Source organism: Acomys minous (genome assembly GCF_964271855.1).
Source record: "Acomys minous genome assembly, chromosome: 5".
NCBI classification, from domain to species: domain Eukaryota; kingdom Metazoa; phylum Chordata; class Mammalia; order Rodentia; family Muridae; genus Acomys; species Acomys minous.
In genome coordinates this window covers 111526998-111535263 of record NC_140494.1, presented here as the reverse complement: position 1 = coordinate 111535263, position 8266 = coordinate 111526998, and the positions used below count along the sequence as shown (strand labels likewise).

The window sequence follows — 8266 nt, the reverse complement described above, 5'->3', positions numbered from 1 at the left end:
GCCTCTCTCGTGGGGCTTCTCCACCCCTGGTCTGCCTTTTCGTGTTTTCTCTTAGCCCTTTCCACTCAGGTTCCGGACGGTGCCCACTTCATTTGGAACACTCTTCACCCACACTCTGAGTTTTTAGGAATGATATGGCTTAAACAATGGCGTGCCCTCCCAAGCGCAGGTGCTAAAATGTTATGGGCACTTTTTTTGAACAGGTGAGGCCCCTTTTAGAGATGATCGGCCCACGATGGCTCCCATCCAGGTGAACTGAGTTAGAGCCCTTATAAAAGAGCTGAATTCAGGGTTCGCTGCCTTTCTCTTGACTTTGTGCGGCTTGAGTGTGCAGCAGGGACGCTTCCCCATGCCAGCGTCGTCCCACTCGGACTTCCAAGACCCCGCGACTGTGAATTACCATACGGTGGTAAGTATTCAGGCTGTCACAGCAGACATGCGGCAAGTACCAGTTGTGGTGACCTTAGAGGCTGCCGTAGGTTCACAGATACAAATCCTGTAACGGCGTGAGTGCAGGCTTTAGGAGAGGTCACGCTTTGCTTTGGGGGAAGCGGCTGGCTCAGGTGACTCATCACCTTTTGCCCTGGTCTCCTCCTTGCCTTTCCTGGTTCCCATCCTTCCTTATTCCAAAGTTTCTTACAGAATTCAATTTTTTTTCTCATCCCTCTGTGCTCCCTTCCATCCTTAGATTAAACAAACAAACAAAAACAAAAACAACAACAACAAAAAAACTTCTAAGAAACTGCCATAATCTTCCCCTAGCCTGCCTTTCTCATCTTATTTACTTCGTCCCAGCAAATTTCAGCATGGCTACACTCACCCCGACACCCAGGGTTTCCCCATCTTTTTTTCCTTTCAACATATTGCCCTCTCTGCTCTCCCAGGTCCCATGTGTCTTAATTTCCCCATGCTTAGTGGTTTACCTCAATTGCCATTTCCTTTCTAGGACCTTCTTGGACTTACATTCCTTTCTCCCCAAGCTGGACATGAGCAATTAATTTATAAGATGCCTCAGCGTGGTAGGCATGAGGGGACCAAGAAGGAATAACACAGGGGTCCCTATGCTCTGTCAGCCAGCGCCTGTCCAGGCAGGAAGGCAAGACAAAAACCAGAGACCCTAACTGTGGGGCAAGTGAGAGACATCAGCAGTGAGAACAAGGCCACGTGGACACTCTTTAGAACTGCCGGCATCTCTGGACTCTAGCTTGCCTGTATCTTTTCTCTGCCCCACCCCCACCCCCACCCCCACCCCCAGCCATGCTCTGCACTGAGGCAAAATACTGTCTCTGATGGATGTGTCCTTGCTCTCCTCCTCAGACCCCCTCCACAACCATGGCTAAATCCAAGCAGCATCCCTGCTTTCCTGACTCCCAGGGCACTCTGCAATTGTCTCCCACTTCCTCTGTGTTTCTCTCTACCTTTTGTTTTTAAATCCCTCCCTCTCCCTTGGCCTCACTACTCCAACCTTTCCACTCCTTAACTAGGTCAAACATTTCCCTTCTTAAGCCTTTGAACCCACTTTCTCTAACATCCTTTTTTTGTCATCTGGGTATGAGTTTAGATAACACTTGCTGGGAGAACCCTGGCTTCACTCACGAGTTTAATCCTCTTCCCTGGATCACTCTCTTAAATCTTGGCCTCTTGTGTTTTCCCATCTGGCTGCTGCCCATCTCTCTCTCTCACTAATGTGGGACTGCTGGGGCAGAGGCCTTGCTTTGTGGTTCACAGCTGCAGCCCCAAAGGCTGCTCCCGCAGGGCACAGAGGGGTGCTCCAGAGTGTGTGTTTATGATTGAATGATTTGATAGTTGGGGGGGGCGGGGGGAGGGGGAGGGGGAGGGGGTGGGGGGAGGGGGAGGTCCCAAGTGCGGGGAGGTGCCCATTGCTTAACTGACGGTTTCAAGTTTCCAAGGGCAGGTGCCTTATCTGTTTTGCTCACCACTGCGTTTCTAGTGTTTTGGTCCATCATGGGTGTTCAGTAGCCACCTACAGAAGGACTGTAAGGCCTAAGGACACAGGCTGCAGGGGCTCCGTGTGGCTCGTCACGTAGGATCTTGAGTGTGGCTCAAATGAATTGGTGTTTTCGTCTTTTGAAAAGTGGTGAGTCATTGAAGGGTTTTCTTGCTGTGTGTTTACTTTTTAAAAACATGTGTGTCTATTTTAGCTTCTTATTTCGATCTTGAAATATAGATCTCCTGGGAAGGAGTTGCCAGGAAATTGTACAGTGATGTCCCTCCCCGCAAGCCTTTCTCCTAGACTCTTCTAATGCTCCTATTTTATATGGCCACAGCACAATGTTGAAAGCAAGATATTGACAATACTATAACTCATAGAATTGACCAGATTCCACCAAATTACACGCACCGATCTCTGTGTACATGCTGTGCAGAAGTGCAGCTTCATGCAGATTTATCAAATGCAAATGATGTATGGGCCATAAATATCTCAGAATTTCCTCGTTCTCACCAGGAGATGAAATTTCCAGAATACGAGCTGTATTTAGACTTGAGAACTAACAGGAAGATGAGCAGAGGGCTCAGGACCTATTTGAGGAATATCAACATTTAAGGGCACTAAGATCTTGAATCCAGTGAAAGCTATTTTACTGACCAGTAGGTGAATATCGGGCTACCTTTGTATCAGTTGCTTCAGCTGAGTGGAGCCTGGCATGTGGTGAGGTGGGGGGCGGGTAACAGAAAAGACAGCAGCATAAGTAAGTGGTATATACTTCTAAGCTGCCTGGCAACAAAATTAAGCACCTGTGGTGGGTGGTATAGGATTGCCCAAGACTCAAGAACCTGTAGTGGTCAATTTTAGTTGTCATCTTGATTGGATTAAGAAGCACCAACAGCATTCGTGTGGCACATCTGTAAGTCCAGAGAGCATTGACTTGGCGGGGAAAGGGACTTCTGGATGGGCTGGTATGCCATTCTACAAGTTGGGTTCCAGAACTAAGTGAAAATGGGAAAAGGATATAGCCAGCTGAGTGCCAACATCTCCATCCTCTGCTTTTTTGGTCCATTGATGTTCAAGTCCCAGTCTGCTGAAAGCCCTCTCTGGCATGTCGCCTTCACCATGGTGGGCTGTGCCCTCAAATCCTGATTCAAAATTGCTTCCTTCCTTCCTTCCTTCCTTCCTTCCTTCCTTCCTTCCTTCCTTCCTTCCTTCCTTGTGTTACTGCTTGTCAGGTATTCGCTATGAAGAAGTCATTAATACAGTCCCATGATACATGGTGGTTCTGTGGTCATGGGAACACACTCCCCTAGCGTGTCATTTCCATGATTCCATACATGGTAACTGGCTGAATGCAGATGTGGTCTTGCCTAATACTCCCTGCTTGAGAATAGCCAAGGAGCTTTAGAACTGTGGGAAAGCAAAAAACGTGTGAGTAGGATGGAAGGTACTGAAAGAGGAGAGAAAAGGTGGAGGACAGAGGGGCCTGCGTGGCTGATGGAGCAAGGCCCCAGAGGGGAAAGTGCGAGTGGGAGATCAAACTGATTTGGGTCAGGATGGGGGAAGAGGGTGGTGATGGTTAAGTACAGGAGCTGGGCCACTGAGGACGAAGTTCCCAGTGAGCTGGTGGGATCCATGAAAGAAAGGGTCTGTTGGTTGTTCAAAGACGACTACTCTAAATTCTTCAGACATCTTTGTCTGCAGTACCAGCCACCACGTGCCATGCCACGCGTTCTGCCTCTTGTTTTAAAATTAGCTTGTATTGATTGTATATAACGATTGGTTTGATTTTAGCATTCTCATACATGTAGATAATTTATTTGGATAATATGCATCTGCTGTTGATTCCAATGAAGTTAATTAGGCTTACTTACATGAGCATGGGCAATCTACCTGCAGCTACACCACTGAAGAAAATGTCTCTTCCCCAGCAACCACTAACTGCCTACAGGCCATGCCTCATGACCCTTTTCCACTCTCTACCTCTAGCAACTGTGTATGGGCTGTAAGTTGTCTGGTGTATGAGTATGGGGCGTGTAGGTGGCACGCACCTTTCCCTTCTCCTTAAGGAAATGTTAGTGGGCTTATCTTGTGATGATCTCGTGCAGTTGATTCCAGCTGTTGAGAGTTCAAGAAGGCAGTGCCTGTGTCACACCTGCAAGACAGTGTTTCATAACAAATGTGCCTTTGTCATTTCTTATAAGGACATGACAAATGATCTCATTCAGTCATGTCACCAGCATTTATAACAGTGTCCAGCACATAATAGGGTTCAATGAATATTTTTTGATACTTTTTTGAGTGTTTTGGACTGGATGAATGAGAAGACACAAAATGACTTGAGTATTCTGGATTGCCCAGCTGTAGTTTGAAGCAATCCTTGTCTCCTCTGGCCTGGCCCTATCACTTAATCTTGTTATTGGCCACCTCGGTCTTAAGTGACTTGTATGCATATCTATTGTCCTAGCACTTTTATTCTAGTGTGTAAACTACACAGTAAGTGTGCAGGAATTACTAGCTGGGTTCATGTGAATGAGACGCTAAGCTCTCTGGAGCCATGAAGAGTCATTTTTACATTGCATTTCAGTCCAACATCTTGTGACTTGTCTCAGTCAGTGTTCTATTGCTATGAAAAGACACTATGACCACAGCAGCTCTTATAAAGGAAAGCTGGCTTATAGTTTTAGAGGTTTAGTCCATTATTATCGTGGAGGAAGAATGGGGGCACACAGGCAGACATGGTGGTGGATAGGTGGCTTAGAGTTGTATATCAGGATGGGCAAGCAGCAGGAAAACACAGTGAACACTGGGCCTTGATTGGACATTGGAAACCCCAGAGCCCACACCCAAGTGAGACACTTCCTCCTACAAGGCCACGCCTACCGTTCTACTCCATACGCATTCAGATGTGGGCCCATGGGGCTATTCTTATACAATTCACCACACTTGTGTACAGGAGTTGGAATACCGCTGTTTGGAATAATTGAATTCTATTCTACCTTTAGGCAGCTTTTCAACTCCTGGAAAATGATCTCTCCACCACACTTCCTCTCTGATAAAGAGTTCATGTGACTATCCCTCACATGAGGTTGCTGTCTCTTCCCAACCAAAATTCTAGTTCCTTTGGGATAGGAATTTCCTGCCTTGCTCCCCAGAGGTTTAGACACTATCAGATTATGATTCTATGGGAAACCCCAGTAACCTGTCCAGCAACATATAGGTGGCTGGAAGCCCTGGTTTTTGTTTTTTGTTTTGTTTTGTTTTGTTTTAAAGCCCTGTTTTTGATTAGTCTTTTCTAAAGCCATCCTCTGTGTGTGGTCCAGCAAAGTTTGACTTTAGGAGCTAGTCTGTCATCAGAGCTGAATGCTATGCTAACAATGAAGTACATCATTGCCTAACATGACTATGACTTAGTCTTGCTAAGCCACCGCCCTCCCGCCTCCCCCCCCCCTTAGAGAGATGCTGGATTCCTTTGGTGGATCACTGGCAAGTACATCTGGTATACCCTTGTATGTTTTCACAGATAAAAATAATACACAAGGTGTCACCACATTCTTCATCCCTTTTATTCCTTATGTCAGGTACTATTTTACAGAGTTTATTCATTAGCTCTGCTATCAAGAAGGGGGAAAATGGCCTCAACTGAATAAGGCTACGACTTAACAATGAACTCAATAATGTCCGTTTGAAAGTGTATTGAGAGATAATTAACATATAGTAAAATACGGAGATCTTAAAGGTTAAGTTGGAAGACTTTGTTTTGTTTTGATGAAGGGTCTTTGCTGTGGAGCCCAGGATGCCACAGATTCCTTCTTGCCTCAGGAAGCTGGTTAACTCAGAAGCACTTTGACCCTTGTAGACACATAGATAACCAGTTCCCAAACAAGGCAGAACATTTCCATCACCTTAGAAGTTGTACCTTTGTTATATATTAGTATTTCTGCTCCTGAGCATCACATAAGGGAGTCATGGAGTATAGTGGTTTTAATGAGAGTGGCTGTTATGGGATCATATATTTGAATGTTTGCTTCTCAGTGATTAGAACAGTTTGGGAAGGACAAGGAGGTGTGGCCTTGTTGGAGTAAGTGTGTATGTGTGGTTTTTTTTGTTTTGTTTTGTTTTTTGTTTTGTTTTTTTAGAGGAGATGTGTCACTGGGGATGAGCTTTGAGGTTTCAAAAGCCCATGCCAGGACAATGCCTTCTCTCCCCTCCCCCTCCCCTTCACTCCCCCTTTCTCTTCATACCTCTCTCCCCCATCCTTCTTTCCTCCCATTCCCCTCTCCCCTGCTCCCCACTCCCTGCCCCATCCCCTATGGCCTGAACCTTGCAGATCACTTACTCTTAGCTACCGTTCCATCGCCGTGCCTGAATATCTGTTACAACACTCTCAAGCCCCAATTAGATGCTTTCTTCTGTAGGTTGCCTTGGTCATGGTGTTTCATCAATAGAACACTAGCACTGTACCAGAGTGTTGCTGTGACGGGCCTGGCCATGCTGCTTATTGGTGAAATGTGGGCTTTGGATTAGGAAAGTAGTTAAATGTTGTAAATGGGGCCCAAAGGGCCATCCTAGTAGGAGAAGGGAAGACAGCAATGCTGAGTGCAGTGTGGCCTGTGGAAGCCCAGGTCATGAAGATTTGTGGGGGAACAATATTCATGTTAGCAGCTGGGCTACAAAGCCATTCATGTGGTGTTTTGGCAAGGAATGTGGCTGTGCTTTGTTCTTGATCTTAGAAACTGCCTGAGGCTAAATTGAAGTTTTGGAATAAAATCATTGGCAGAGGAATTTCAAGACAGCCTCGTATTGACTATGCCAACATGGTTATTAGTGATCACTTTTATGCAGCTCTACAGTGAAAGGGGGCAATCTGGGGCAAAGAGAAATAGAAACAGTTTGAGGAGAAAAGGAGCAGCAGGGGCTGTAACCCTGGAGCCGAGTCTTATCTTTGAGGAAATGAAAAGTTTAAAGAAACATCTGATAGTAAATAGAATAAAGGGAGTGGAAACCTTAGGGCAAGACCCCACCCAGCTAATTCTGCAACCCATGAAAGGAAAAAGGGGTTTCATAGGCCTAAACACCAATGGAAAGCTTGTACAAATGTAATTCAAGGAGGACACCTGGTTCCTGCCCTAGCTCCAGACATGTAGTTCTGGATTGAGTGTCAAGAAAGATACAGGAAAGAAGTTCTGGAATCTTCCTCTATGGTTAAGAAGAACTGCTAAGGGCAGGCTTGTCCCTGCATGAAGGCCCAGAGAGGCCATTGGGTTAGCTGGGAAGGTGAAACCTGAATTAACACAATAGGAGACCCCCTCCCCGCTGAGATGTTGGAGATGCCAGAGTCATGGAATGCCTGCTGAGGAGAGCTGCTAACAGGAAGTGGAACCAGCCCCAAAGAGAGAAAGCTGCTGTGGTCAGCAAACTTGGACGGAGTAAGAGATCTGAAGAGCATTTGCTATTAGACGTGGAGATGGAGAATTTGGAGTTTGTCCTTCTGGGATTCGGTCTTGTTTTAGTCTAATTTTTTTCTTTCTTTTCACTGTGCTCCCTTTTCTCCCTTTTGGAATGGTAATGTATATTCTGTGCTTTTGTATGTTGAAAGCATGTGATCTGCTTTTTGATTTTGACAGAAGATTACAGCTAAGAGATTGCCTTTAGTCTCAGAGATTTTGGACTTTAAAAACAGTGCTGAGACTAGGAGAGACTGTGGGGACCTTTGGAATTAGATTGGAGGCTACGGGCTACAGGCAGTGAGGTATTGTGATTTGAATGAGAACGGTCCCCATAGGCTCCTATGTTTGAATGCTCAGTCCCCCAGTTAGTAGAACTGTTTGGAAGCATGAGGAACTGTGGCCTTGTTGGAGAAAGTGTGTCACTGGGGGAGACGGGGATGAGCCTTGAGGTTTCAAAAACTCAGGCCCAGTAGCAGTCTCTCTGTCTCTCTGCCTGCATCTTAATCTCAGATGTGAGGTGTCACAGTACTATGCCTACCTGCTTGCCACCAGGCTCCCCACCATCATGTTAATGGACCAACTGTCTGAAACTGTAGGCAAGCTCCCAGTTAGATGCTTTCTTCTATAAGTTGCCTTGGTGGTCATGGTGTTTTATTACAGCAATAAAACAGTAACTAAAACATAGAATATATACTTTGGGCCTTTTTTTTTTCTCTCTCAGTATAATGTGTTTCCAATTTTAGCCTGTTGTATATATCAGTTCTTCATCCATTATTTAATAGTAAGTAGCATTCCATTTTATTAGCCTACCATAATCTATTTATTTTTCTCTAAGTAATTTTCAAGTTGTTTTAAGTTTTAGGTT

The 8266-nt window shown here is 45.5% G+C and overlaps 1 long non-coding RNA gene across 1 annotated transcript in view; it reads left to right on the top strand.

Moving 5' to 3' along the window:
* The first annotated feature begins 2048 nt into the window (after positions 1-2048).
* Positions 2049-8266, top strand: part of LOC311598338 — a 49091-nt gene continuing 42873 nt past the window's right edge. The window contains exon 1 of the long non-coding RNA XR_014779536.1: positions 2049-2098. This is a non-coding gene — a long non-coding RNA (uncharacterized lncRNA). The remainder of the gene's footprint in view (positions 2099-8266) is intronic.